Source organism: Chiloscyllium plagiosum, unplaced genomic scaffold (genome assembly GCF_037043375.1).
Source record: "Chiloscyllium plagiosum isolate Xiang-an unplaced genomic scaffold, Cpla_swu_hap1 HiC_scaffold_12, whole genome shotgun sequence".
NCBI classification, from domain to species: domain Eukaryota; kingdom Metazoa; phylum Chordata; class Chondrichthyes; order Orectolobiformes; family Hemiscylliidae; genus Chiloscyllium; species Chiloscyllium plagiosum.
This window is the reverse complement of record NW_028270150.1, coordinates 42503362-42518201: the sequence shown is the minus strand read 5'-3', so window position 1 is coordinate 42518201 and position 14840 is coordinate 42503362. Positions and strand designations below refer to the sequence as shown.

The 14840-nt window shown below is 42.4% G+C and overlaps 1 protein-coding gene across 1 annotated transcript in view; it reads left to right on the top strand.

Moving 5' to 3' along the window:
- The first annotated feature begins 1116 nt into the window (after positions 1–1116).
- Positions 1117–14840, top strand: part of LOC122555247 (capZ-interacting protein) — a 101095-nt gene continuing 87371 nt past the window's right edge. Inside the window, exons 1-2 of the mRNA XM_087992719.1 lie at positions 1117–1387; positions 2921–3009. The gene's annotated coding sequence lies outside the window, so the exon portion shown is untranslated. The remainder of the gene's footprint in view (positions 1388–2920; positions 3010–14840) is intronic.

The window sequence follows — 14840 nt, the reverse complement described above, 5'->3', positions numbered from 1 at the left end:
AACTGGCTGATCAACTGACAGCCCCGCCCACCGACTGACAGCACCGTCCACTGAATGACAGCCCCGCCCACCGACAGACAGCCCGGCCCACCAACTGACAGCACCGTCCATTGAATGACAGCCCCGCCCACCTACTGACAGCCCCGCCCACCGACGGACAGCCCCGTCCACTGAATGACAGCGCCGCCCATGAATGACAGCCCCGCCCACTGACTGACAGCCCCGCCAACCGACTGACAGCCCCGCCCACCGACTGACACCCTGCCTACTGACTGACAGCCCCGCCCATGAATGACAGCCCCCCCATGAAAGACAGTTCCGCCCACTGACTGACATCCCCGCCCACCGATGACAGCCCCGCCCACTGACTGACAGTCCCGCTCATCAACTGACAGCCGCGCCATCCGAACTGGTGGTCCACCATCTACTGATAGACCCGCCATAGACTGATTATCGCCCACGTACTGACAGAAACATCGATATTCCTGCTCCTCGGATGATGCCTGACCTGCTGTGCTTTTCCAGCACCACACTAATCTAACCTAGACTCTGATTTCCAGATTCTGTAGTCCTGACTTTTGCCGAAACCCATCCACTGCATGGCAGCCCCGCCCACAGAGCGGCAGCTCCGCCCCCAGATGACAGTCCCGCCCACTGACTGACCCGACACCAGACTGAAAGCCCCGCCCATAGACTGACAGTCCCGCCCCCAGAGTGAAGAAAGGTGTTTTCATTAATTACGATCTTCCGCAAAGTGACTTGTGCTGCCTTATCTAGAATAATATCCTCTATGTCAAAGGCTCATTTAGGGTCATTCCATGACCCACCCTTCACAATGTTTGGAAGTCTGATACTATCCTGCCCTTTGTGTATGATGTGAATATTTGTGATGTGGAGGTGCCAGTGTTGGACTGGGGCGGACAAAGTCAGAAATCATACAACACTAGGATATACTCTAACAGATTTATTTGGAAGTTCAAGCTTTAGGAGCGCTGCCCCTTCGCCAGGTAACTAGTGCTCACTAGTGCTGACTGCTCACTTTACTAAGGACCTGTTTTGTTTCTGCTATTGAGCACTTTGGAGCTGTGACCAATGGATCCAGCCACAGGAGGGGTCATTGTCACGGTGGCTCTGGTGCCACAATGACACTGAGGAATTGAGGGGGAACAGATTCGCCAGCCAGCCCAGAACTAATCTCCAGCAGCCACCATACTGCTTCACCATACAGAAGTCACAGTTGACATTACTCTGAGGAACATCCTGCTGATGTAGAGAATATATCATCCTCGATTTTCTCCAGATGAGTGAGGTACAATGCCACCACAGACTGAGGATGTCCTGAAACACCATCACAGATCTTCTGGAGCAGGATCTGCACCCTGAACAGGTGGGTGGCAATCCTATTTAAGTTGCCATCAAGGTGACAGTTGCACTAAACTTTAATGCAACTGTCTGATTCCAAGGATCCACTGGGGATCTGGGTAGGATCTCACAATCCTCAATCCATAAATGTATCAAGGCTGTATCTGATGCAATTTGTGCCGGATTACATACTTGATCTCATTTTCTTGTCATAAGGTTAATGCCACAGTTTGGGCAGTAGGTGTTCCCAAAAGTTGGCTAATTCCATCTGCAAGGTGCAGCAGCGATTATTTGATCATGACCAATGGCTCAATTTAGGTATTGCCTAAGTGAGAGCAAAAGTAAATACAATATAGATTATTTTTCAACTAGGTTGATCACTGACCAGATGCTAGGCCTGCAGAAATTAACATTCTGATGTTTGGTTCAGTCTGGGGATTGTTCCAGGCAGAGTGTGCTGCATAATCCTAGCATAATCATATTTGGAGCAAGCAAAGATATGATGGGATGCATGCTGAGGTGGGAGGTACCAGTCTCCTGAGGAATGTACTGAGGGACAGGAACATCACTTTTTGTATGATGCAGCAGTGCAGCATCAGGTGCAACAAGTCACACAGGACTTAATTAATACCCAGCTCCATTTGACATGATCTAGATGCAGTGATCATTCATCGATTGTAAATTTGTTGTTTATTGTGTGGCAAGAAACACTGTGATTCCCAGAAGCAAATACAGTATTTCTTGGTTTTTACTTTGCTTTGCTTTCACTGAATAAACATGAATATTTTTAAACATTTGAAGGCTTTCCTGTATGAGATACCCCTACATTGAACAATGAAAACATGTTACACTATGTTGGACAACAGAGGAAGAGTAGCACTCCCTTGAATAGGTTTCTAAGATGGGATGATATTAAGGATTGGTAACCTGTGTTGCTTGGTTCTTATAACTTCAGTCACAATTACTCTCAATCATATAGGTGATGATAGAAAGATTGTACAAATGTGAGCTTGAGTTTGCAATGAGATGTTAGCTGTGTAACCTAAATATACTCAGAATTCTTTCGGTTGGGTTTTGCTCTCACTAAATGCACAATAAAGTAGCTTCTGGCTGCTAGTGTGTGGCCTATGGAGTAACTTGGCCTAAAAATGGCACCAGCACTGGGAATCCTGGGAAGTACCAGCAGTAATGAGTACTGTTGAGCACACAATAGTGCGAGAGGGGCTCCACAGGGTTGTGGTGCATAGATAATGGGTCAAGCTGCAGATGCAAAAACTTCCTAGTACTTATGGAAAGAGACCTTTTGCGAAACTCCCAGAAATTGACACTTACCCAATTTCTGGTAAAATTCAGCCCAAAGAGTCTTACAAAATGACAATAGAAGCACATAACTTTTGTTTTGGCAGAAACTCATGACAAAATTCCCACAACATTAAATGTCATATTTTTGGGGCAAAAAAGCCCACAGTTTTCGTTGTGATGGTTTATTAACTCAAGGTTGCAAAGGTATGAGGAAACATGAACTGCTTTTAATTTGATACTTTTTCTTATCATGCAGATCCCCTTAGTTTGTTCAATTATTCTTTAAACAGAAGGTACCATCAGCCCTCTAAGGTGGATGTGAAAGATCCTACAAAGACACAAAAGGTATTTATTCTTGGTCTCCTGGAAATATATCCCTAGGTTAACATTACAAAAGTTATTTGAGATTTTCTAGTGATTAACACATTCTTAATTGTGGGAAGCTTGCTGTGGACAAGTTGCTTGCCACAACATTGAAACAGTGATCACACTTCACAAAAGCATTTGAGACATTCTATCGGTTTTGAAAAGTGCTATAGAAATTAAAATCTTTCTTCCTTCTTTCTGAGTTTTCTTTAAAAAAAACATTTAAATATTCTAAATCCAAACTAGAACTCAAAGGGAAACAAACTTTTGTAATGTAATAAATTACTTTTATTCTTGTCTATTGAAATCTGTATCTCCTGTTCATATAAATTTCGAAGAAGATCATGTTCCAGCCACAAGATGTCACTATAGGAAAACAATTTGTTCTGTGTTCCAGCTGTTGCTCTGTAGTGTCACTCAAAATAGAAGTTGAGGTTACACCATACTTCTTTTCTTTAATTAATAAAAATATTTATGGCATACAAGTACTTGTGCAAACTTTGAAGTCACTTGCTGAACTGTAATTTTGCTTCTTTTCCCAGAACATTCAATTTCACTGGAAATTTCAATTTCTTATCCTGCTTTTGATAGGTTTTACTCAAACCTATTTTTACAGTTTCCTCACCCTTGTAGGCAAATGTTACTAGCCCATGATCATCTGGAAGATTAAATGCTGACATAGTCCTCTTCCGTTGAATGGCATGTTTCTCTGATATAATTTCTGTGTATAAGATCATTCTATTGAACCCAAGCTTTTCCATTTCAGCCTCAATTCCATCTCCTTTCCAAGCTGTTTGCCTACATACCAGTGTGTAACCTTGATTTCCTGCTGATCTCCAACCACTATCTATCCTATCTGTGCAACTTTCTTCAGCTGTGCCTCTTAGTTTTTGCCAACAACCTTCCCTCTCTACTGTCCATGGTGAATTTCCCCTTCCATCAGTCCATTCACCATGCCTTCCGTACCACTGGGTCACAATCCTGGAACTCGCTTCCTAATAGTAATGCCCTTGTCCCATGAATTAATTTTAAATTATATATTGTTGGTACAGCCTTTAACATTCTCACTTCTGCCTGCCTTTCTGCTTTTTCAGCAAGAGACCACTATTAGTCAATGACCCATGAACTGATCTGAGTGCCCTGTCCAGAGTCCTATCCTTGTTAATAAGCAGGATCAAACATAGCAAGTATTATTACACACTGTGCTCCCAACGTGATATTTTAATGTTAAATTATGTAAGGAAGCCTTTTCACCTATTGCCTTAACTTTACGTTTAGTATTATGTGGCATTATATTGAATGTCTTTTGCAAATCTGCATGATCCATATCTATAGTATTACCCTCATCAACCCTTTCTGTTACCTCTTTAAAAAATCCAGCAAATTAGTTAAACATTAGAAATCCATGCTGGACTTCCAAAACAATCCATCTTTTCCATGTGACGACTGATGGGTATTCCAAATAATTGTTTGTAGAAGTTTCCCCATCACTGAAGTCAAAATAACTGGTCTGTAGTTGTTGGGTCTGGCCTTCTAGCATTTTTTGAACAAGGGAATAATGTCTGCAATTCTCCAATTTTCTGGAATCTCTCCTGAGTCTAGGAAAGCCTTGATGACTCTGGACATTGCCCCTCTTGGTTCCTTTCACATGCTTGGATGTGTCGCATTTGGTCTCAGTTCCTTATCAACTTCAAGTATTGATAAGTTACACAAGCATCTTCCCTGTCAATTTATCAATTCAGTGAAAGTACTTTCTTCTTTGTCACCGTAGCCATGGTAGTATCTACCACTTTGGTAAAGACTGATGCAAATTTAACTCCACAGCTATAGCTCTTTCTTCCATGTGATCCATAACCAGCTCTGCTTCTCCCCTTACCACCTTTTTGATGTGTCTATAGAATCCGTTAGGATTCCCCTTTATGCTGGTCACCGGTCTTTTCTCATAATCCCTCTTTACTTCCCAATTTTGCCTTTTCACCTCCTTTCTAAACTTCTGTAATCCTCTGGTTTCTCACTTGTATTTTCTAACTGACACCTGTCATTAGCACACTTCTACTTCTTCATTTTAATTTCTATATCCTTTTTCATCTGGGGACTTCTGGATTTGTTTATCCTCCCTTTTCATTTTCAGGGGATATACCTTGACTGTGCCTGAACTACTTCCTCTTTCAAAGTAGCCCATTGTTCAGTTACAGATTTCCAAATCAACTTTTTGTTCTGGTCTGTCAGGCTGAGCTCTGTTCTTTCCTCCTTGAAGTAGGTTCTCCCCCATTTAATCATTTTTACTCTGGATTGCTCATTGTCTTTTTCTATCATCATTCTTTATGTTACAATGGTCACTGACTCCTCAATGGTCCCCCACTGACACTAAATGTACTTGGCCCATCTCATTTACAGGAACCAGGTCTAAAAGTGGATCCCTTCGATTGTGACCAGACGCAGTCTGCAGGAAATTTTGCTGAACACAGACTAGGAATGTTTGCTTCTTATAACTCTTTTTTTTAATAAATATTCTTGTTGAAAAGATTTTAGGTTTTTTACAAAATTACAAAACCAGTACAAAATAGTATGACAATTTATAGTAGAGTCATAGTCATAGAGTCAGAGATGTACAGCATGGAAACTGACCCTTCGGTCCAACCCGTCCATGCCGACCAGATATCCCAACTCAATCTAGTCCCACCTGCCAGCACCCGGCCCATATCCCTCCAAACCCTTCCTATTCATATACCCGTCCAAATGCCTCTTAAATGTTGCAGTTGTACCAGCCTCCACCACATCCTCTGGCAGCTCATTCCATACACGTACCACCCTCTGTGTGAAACAGTTGCGCCTTAGGTCTCTTTTATATCTTTCCCCTCTCACCCTAAACCTAGGCCCTCTAGTTCTGGACTCCCCGACCCCAGGGAAAAGACTTTGTCTATTTATCCTATCCATGCCCCTCATAATTTTGTAAACCTCTATAAGGTCACCCCTCAGCCTCCGATGCTCCAGGGAAAACAGCCCCAGCCTGTTCAGCCTCTCCCTGTAGCTCAGATCCTCCAGCCCTGGCAACATCCTTGTAAATCTTTTCTGAATCCTTTCAAGTTTCACAAACAACCTACTAATCTACTCCACAGATGGCAGAAACACAAAAAAACAAAAAAACCCTATAAAGTCTACACTTCAATAAATAATCAAGGAGAAAGAAGAAAAATAAATAAACAGACGAAATAAAATTAAACCAAATTGTAACAAGGTAACTTAAATGATATTCAATTAAATTACTGCACTCAGCACAATCTCATCACAGCTCCCAACCACTGGGAACAATAGTAAGTAGACCTGTATTTGTTCGGGATCCTTCCTCCCAGGGGCCTCCAAACCGACAAACACAGTCCTCACGGCTAAACAAAGGTTCTGAATAAAATAGCCAATATATCCACATCAATATAATTCAAAAAGGCCGCCATGTTCTGTAAAACAATTTCGTTTTCTGGTGCACCATACTCATAAGGAAGTGCAGGGGAATGTGTTCCATAACTATCCTACGCCAACTCGATAGTCCTGGGGGATTCTCCGACACCCAGCTCATCAGGATATTCTTCCTTGCGCAAAAAGATAGAATATTAAACAATTTCTTCCCATACGCATCCAGGCAGGGAAGATTTGGGAGACCCAATAGGTGGGACACCAGATCCAACCTAACCTCAGTTCCCAAAACCTTTACCAAAGCAGTCGCTATGTCAACCCAATACCTGCAGATTTGTGGCATGACCACAAACAGTGAGTAAGAGTCCCAATCTCCATTTTGCACTTGGGGCACACTGGGGACATTCCTGTCTTGAATTTTGCAAGCCGTTTTGGTGTCAGGTGAGCCGTATGGAGTACCTTCAGTTGAATAGCCTGGGTCGTATTACAAATCAAGATCTTCTTAACATTTTCCCAGATATCCTCCCACATCTCTGAGGAGATTTCCACTCCTAATTCTTGAGTCCAGGGTTTTTATAGCCGTAAAACGTCCTTCGAAACATTACTACCTAACAAGTGATAGAGAGTGCTAACCGAGAGGGCACCCATAGACCAGAGCACTCTCCTCTCCATGTCCAATTTGTAGGGATTAACCATCAATGTAGTCTTTTTTTGTCCGCAGTCTCTAACCTGGAAGTAATGAAAGAGATCCTTCTTAGGTAACTCGAACTTCTGACTCAGTTGTTTGAAGGACTTCATGACCTCCTGGTCAAATAGATCTCCCAAACAGGAGATTCCTCTGGACTCCCTGAGCTTAAAGCCAGAGTCCATTGACCCCACCTGGAATCCCAACATTCCCACTATGTGAATGAAAGGGAAGTTTTTTGTAAATTTCCCTCGCCCTGACGCATCATTCTCCATGCTTTAACTGTGTTTAGGACAATCAGGTTTTTACAGTGATCCATAACAGTTCTCATCTTGTCCATAAACAACAAATTAATGATGGGGCATTTTGTCTGGGAGACCTCAATATCTGGTCAAATTGATCGCAGGTCCTGACAGGCCATTCAGCCACATAGAATAACAAGGAACTCAATTGGTACTTCCTAAAGTCTGGAAAATCTTGACCCCCCTCCCTTGCAGAAGCTGCAATTTATCCAGCTTTATAAGAGGCCGCCTATGATGCCAAATAAAAGATCCAAGCCAGCTGTAAAGCCTGCACAGTGTTTGCCTTGGCAGCATCAAAAGGAGCATTTGCATGGGATATAATAAGCAAGGAAGAACATTCATTTTAACCAGAGCTATTCTACCCAACCAAGATATCGGAAGTTCTTCCCAGTGCCGAAGGTCCTGCCTTATCTTCTCTAACAACTGAACATAGTTGGCTTTATATAGTTGATCGAAAACAGGGGTGATAAAAAAACCTAAATACAGAAAACCTCCCTGTGACCACCGCGAAGGGAAATGGGTTCCATCCCCAAAGTTGGATATACTACTAAGACCCCCCCCCCGCCCCCCCCCCCCACCTGCAGGCATGGCCTCTGATTTCATGAAATTAATTTTATACCCTGAAAACAAACCAAATAGATTAATCACTTGTAGTAAGCGGGGCACAGATGTCATTGGATCAGTTAAAAAGTGAAGGACGTCATCCGAATAGGGGGTGATTTTATACCTGCCTGACTCTACCTCCGGGTCAGTTATATTGGGATCCATCTGGATGGCCTCCACCAGCAGCTCGATCACCAATGTAAATAATAGTGGCAAGAGAGGGCACCCTTGTCAGCAGCCTCTGCCAACACTAAAACTATCTGACCTTATACCATTAGTGAGAACTGCTGCTTTCGGATCGCTATGCAACGCTGCCACCCATTTGGCAAAATCCCCTCCAAGACCAAACCATTCCATGACATAAAAGGCCACTCCTCCTGATCAAATGCTTCCTCTGCATCCAGGGAGACTACCAAACCCGGGATCGTTCTTTGCTGGCAAATTTGGACCATATTTAATACTCTTCTAATGTTATTGGTAGGCATATGACCCTTAATCAAACCTGTCTAGTTCTCCTTTACAAACAGACCCTCTCCAGCCTTAACGCTAGCATTTTCGACAGGGTTTTAAAATCCACGTTCAGTAATGATATGGGCCTGTACGAAGTGCAATCTTCTGGGGCTTTTCCTTTCTTAAGGATAAGAGAAATATTTGTTTCTCTCAAAGAAGATGGGAGGCAACCCTGACTGAATGAGTAATTGTACATATCCAAGAGTGGTCCGGCCAGCTTGTCTATAAACTCTTTGTGAGTCTCACTTTGAAATCCATCCGGACCGGGCGCTTTACCACTCTGGAACAGCCTCACCGCCTCCTGTACTTCCTGAATTGTCGGGGGGGGGGGCACTCAAAAAGGATGTCTGCTCTAAGGTTACACCTGAAAGGTCCAAGGTCTTAAAAAAAGACTACATCTTGATCATTCTATCTTCACAGCCCTCTGACTGATACAGTTCAAAACAAAACTTCTTAAATGCTGCATTAAACGTTTTGGCATTGCAAGTAAGAGTACCAGCACTCTCTCTGATGGGCGTAATAGATTGGGGGGCTGTCTTCTTTCTGGCCAAGTAAGCTAGATATCTACCCGGTTTGTCACCATACTGAAATAATCTCTGTTTCACAAAAGAGATTTCGCTCTTTGCTGTTTGGGTAAATGCAGCATTCAAAGTAGCCCTAAGGGCTGTAATCTGCTGTAATTTAGTTACAGATGGCTTATCAAAGTGTGCTGTCCCAACCACCTTCAGGCGAGCCTCAAGCAAACGTTGCTGTTCTCCCCTCTGTCGCTTCCAGGTCGCAGAGTAAGAAATAATCAAACCCCATGCATAGGCCTTGGCAGTCTCCCACAGCACCGATGTGTTGCTGGCCGTACCTGCTTCTTTCACTTCTTAACGTTACCACAGGCCCAGTCGACATTCAGGTAGTTAAATTCTACCTCTATTATATTGACATCCCCTGTATTTTCCCTGTAGATTTGTTCCTATAAATCTTTCCCACTAGTTGATGGCCTATAGTCTACACTGACCAATATAATTTCACCGTTTTCATTCCTTAGCTGTAACCAAGGATTCTATCCTTGAGTCATTTAGGAGATCAAGCACTTCAATGTTTTCCTTAATCAATACCTCAACCCCACCCCCTCCTTTCCTTCCCTAACTTTTCTGAACACCTTGCATATAGGAATATGCCCAGTCCAGCCCTTCCTTAAGCATTGTTATTGTTACAACATCATATTTCTACATGACAATCTGTGCCTGTAACTCCCTTATGTTATTTACTACACCCAGTGCATTCACAAGCATACCCAGTAATCCCAATTTAGACTTTGTTGCTTTCTCTTGAATTAGGTAGATGAAGGACATTTTTTTTGATAATCACAAGTACGTATTTACAATTAGAAGATGTGAACGTGTTATGAATGATTGGATAACAATCCTGCGTGCTAGTTCAATTATAATTGGATAATATAGTCATTGCCATGGATCTGGAATGTAAATTATGTGAACACTGCTATATAAAGATATGTTTGAAAAACTGTGATTGAAAACTTGTTATCTATAAAAGTAGTATAAAACCATTTTTATTGTTGGAAAATTTGAATTGTGCACCATCTTTGGTTCTAATGGAAGTCTCAGCCCTTTCCGGTACTCTTCAAAAAACTTCAGCAAGTTAGTCAAATATATGTTAAAAAGTTTTTTTATTATTATTATCATTCATTCACAGGATTTAAGGGTCACTGGCTAGTACTGCATACATTGCCCATCCCTATTTACCAAGAGGGCAGTTGAGAGTCAACTACATTGCTGTGGGTCTGGAATCATAAGTTGGCAGACAAGGCGAGGATGGCAGTTTCCTTCCCTAAAGGATATTAGTGAACAATCATTTCATGGTCATCATAGATTGTTAACTGCAAATTTTTACTGAATTCAAATTCGACCATCTGTCATAGCAGGATTTGAGCCTGGGTCCTGGTCTCCAGATTAATAATTGCCAGATTACAAATAATTTATTTGTAGTATCACTTTTATTTTTAAAAACTGCGTTTACTTGTTCTGCACCACATTGTAACTAAGAATGTCTTTGCTCTAGTGCTTAGTTAAAACTAATCCCTGAATTTAAACACACTACATATGCATGTGTCCCAAGTTTTCCTGATGCTATTTGAGCTTTTCCAGTGCATCTTTAATCCCAGATAATAAGATTTGCTCATGCTAAATATTTATTTGCATGAATTAGTATCTTAGAGGAAATAAGAAAACATTGGAATTTTAAAGTATTGGAAGAGTGATTTTCTTTGAACAAAAGCTACCTGAAATCTGAAAATGCTGATTTTAAAGAGTTTGAAATAAAAATAAGTAAAATCCAACAAAAGATGTAGATGTTTTATTTGCTCAAAAAATACAACACATAGTTTTTGTCTTTGTCTGGGTTTGGGGATGGGGGGAGTCCAGAGAGATAGTGAGAAAAGAGATCAGTCTGATGCTGGTGCTGTTGGGAAAACAGGCAGGAGCAAGGCAGAGAACGAGGTAGGACTGATAAATTAAACTGTGGTTATTTCAATGCAAAAAGGCTGACAAGTAAGGTAGATGAACTCAGGGCATTTTTGGGAAAAGGGGAGTGGGATATCATAGCTGTTACAGACTCAGGGATGGATAAGACTGTTCCAGGGTATAGATGCTATAGGAAGGATAGAAAGGGGGGCAAGTGAGGAGCGGGAGGGGTGTTTTTGATTTGTGTTAATGTTATGGCTTTGTGCGTCGGAAATTGTGTCTCACTAACTTGATTGAGTTTTTTGAAGAAATAATGAAGAAGATTGATGAGGGCAGAACAGTGGTCATTGTCTACATGAACTTCAGTAAGGCATTAACAAGGTTCCACACTGCAGACTGATTAGCAAGGATGGATTCCCGTGGAATACAGGGATAACTAGCCATTTGGATACAAAATTGGCTAGAAGTAAGAGACAGAGAGTGATAGTGGAGGGATGTTTTTCAGACTGGACGCCTATGACTTGCGGTGTGCCACAGGGATCGGTGCTGGTCACCTGCTTTTTGTCATCTAAATAGTTTGGATGTGAATATAGGAGGTATGGTTAGTAAATTTGCAGATAACACCAAAATTGGTGGTGTAGTGGACAGCAAAGAAGGTTACTTCAGAGTACAATGGGACCTTGATCAGATGGGCTGATGGTCTGAGGAGTGGCAGATGGACTTTAATCTAGGTAAATGTGAGGTGCTACATTTTGGAAAGGCAAATCAGGTAGGACTTATACATTTAATGGTAAAGTTTTGGGGAGTGTTGCCCAACAAAGGGACCTTGCAGTGCAGGTTCACAGTTCCTTGAAAGTGGAACTGCAGGTAGACAGGGTAATGAAAAAGGCATTTGGTACGCTTTTATTTTATTGTTAAGTGCATTGAGCTTAGGAGTTGGGAGGTCATGTTGGAGCTGTACAGGACATTGGTCAGACCACCTTTGAATACTAAGTTCAATTCTGATCTCCTTGCTTTTAGATGGATGTCGCGAAACTTGAAAGGGTTCAGAAATGGTTTACAAGGATGTTGCCAGGGTTGAAGATTTGAGCTATAGAGAGAGGTTGAATAGGCTGGGGGTATATCCTCTGGAGTATCAGAGGCTGAGGGGTGACCTTACGGAGGTTTATAAAATCATGAGGGGCATGGATAGACTGAATAGTAAGGTCTTTTTCCCAGGGTTGGGGAGTTCAAAACTAGAGGGCAAAGGTTTACTGTGAGAGGGGAAAGATTTAAAAGGGACATAAGGAGCACGTTTTTCATGTGGAGGGTGGTGAGTGTATGGAATGAACTGCCAGAAGAAGTGGTGGAAGCTGGTACAAATATAACATTTAAAAGTCATCTGGATGGGTATATGAATAGGAAGGGTGTGGAGGGATATGCACCAAATGCTGGCAAATGGGACTAGATTAATTTAGGATATCTGGTTGGCATGGATGAGTTGGACTGAAGGGTCTGTTTCTGTGTTGTACAGCTCTATGACTCTATGACTCTAGAGCAATGATACCCTAACTTCACTAGAACTAGAGGGCGTAGGTTTAGGGTGAGGGGGAAAAATATAAAAGAGACCTAAGGGGCAACCTTTTCATGCAGAGGGTGGTGAGTGTATGGAATGAACTGACAGAAGAAGTGGTGGAGGCTGGTACAAATATAACATTTAAAAGGCATCTGGATAGGTAAATGAATAGGAAGGGTTTGGAGGGATATGGTCAGGTGCTGGCAAGTGGGACTAGATTGGGTTGGGATATCTGGTCGGCATGGACGGGTTGGACAGAAGGGCCTATTTCTGTGCTGTACATCTCTGACTCTATGACTCAATGACTTTTCATTTGTGGGCGGCACAGTGGCACAGTGGTTAGCACTGCTGCCTCACAGCGCCTGAGACCTGGGTTCAATTCCCGCCTCAGGCAACTGACTGTGTGGAGTTTGCATGTTCTCCCCATGTCTGTGTGGGTTTCCTCCGGGTGCTCCGGTTTCCTCCCACAGTCCAAAGATGTGCAGGTCAGGTGAATTGGCCATGCTAAATTGCCCGTAGTGTTAGGTAAGGTGTAAATGTAGGGGTATGGGTGGGTTGCGGGTCGGTGTGGACTTGTTGGGCCGAAGGGCCTGTTTCCACACTGTAATGTAATCTAATCTAATTGTCTCTGCAAGTGCTATCCATTTCTCCAAGTATTTTGTGCACCTCAGTAATCCTCTTTAATATTCTTTCTTTGTTCTCATAGTCCTCATGTGTTAGTTTAAAGCCCTCACAATAGAACTATTAAAACATCCCATTCACTCTTGCTCTGCTCAGGTCCTATGTGTCCAATTTGAACAGGTGCCATCTTCCCCAGAGCCAGTCACAGAGTCTGAGACATCTAAAGTCCTCCCTCCTGGACCATCTTTCAAGCCACACAGTCATCTGCATTATCCTTCTATTCTATGCAATTGCACGTGGCATTGGAGGTAAACCAGGGATGAATACATTTGAGCTCCTGCTTGCTAACTTTCTAGCTAGCTTCTTAAATTTTGACTGTAGGACCACACTTCCCTTTCTACCAAAAGCCGATGGTACCAATGTGGTCCATGACTTCTGGATGTTCACCATTCCACAGAAAAATGACCTTCAGCTGTTCTATAGCATCTTTGGAAGGCAACTTATCATCCTGGAATTCACCCCCACCTCCATAGGAATACAGAAAGATTTTATTTCACTAACTTAAGTGCTGACCTCTGTCAAACAACTGGCAAGTGATCAATTTACAAGGAACAAGAATGATTATTTACTTTGTACATGGGAGATGATGGCTCATAAATTTGTTAGAGTTCTTTGATGAAGGGACCAGAAAGGTTGATGAGAGCAGGGCGTAAGAAGTAGTATATATGGTTTCCAGAATGTTCTTTGATAAGGTGCCACATGGTATGGTTGCTTTGGAAGGTTAGATTCCAAGGACTCCAGGGGAAATTAGCAAATTACATACACAATTGGCTTGACGGTAGGAAGCAGAGGGTAATAGTGGAAGGATGCTTGTTGGACTGGAGGCCTGTGACTAGTGGTGTGCCTCAGGGGTTGGTGCTATGCCCATTGCTATTTATTATCTGTATCAATGATTTCGATGAGAATGTACAAGGCATGATTAGTAAGTTTCCAGATGACACTAAAATAGACGGTATTGTGGACAGTGAGGAAGGCTATCAGAAATTGCATCAGAACCTTGATTAGCTGGGAAATGGCAAATGGAGTGTAATATAGACAAGTGTGAGGTGATGCATTTTGGAAAGTTAAATCAAGGAAGGAGTTTCATGGTGAATGGTAGGGCCTTAATGAGTGCAGCGGAACAGAGGGACCTTGGAATCCAGGTGCACAGTTCTCTGAAAGTGGAGTCACAGGTAGTGAAGAAGGCTTTTGACACACTGGCCTTCATCATTCAAGACATTGAGTATAAATGTTGGGAAGTTATGTTGCAATTGCACAGGATCTCGGTAAGGCTGCACTTGGAGTATTATGTACTTTGGACACACTGCTATAGGAAGCATGTTATTAAATTGAAAAGAGTGCAGAAGAAATTTACAAGGATCTTGCCAGGACTCAAAGGTCTGAGTTATAGGGAAAGGTTGGACAAGTTACAACTCTTTTATTTAGAGTGCAGGAGACTGAGGGGGAACCTTATAGAAGTGTATATGATCATGAGAGGCATGGATAGGGTGGATGGACTCAGTCTTTTTCCCGGGGTTAGGGAATCGAGGACTAGAAGGCATCAGTTTAAAGTTAGAGTGGAAAGAATAAAAGGGAACCTGAGGGGCAACATT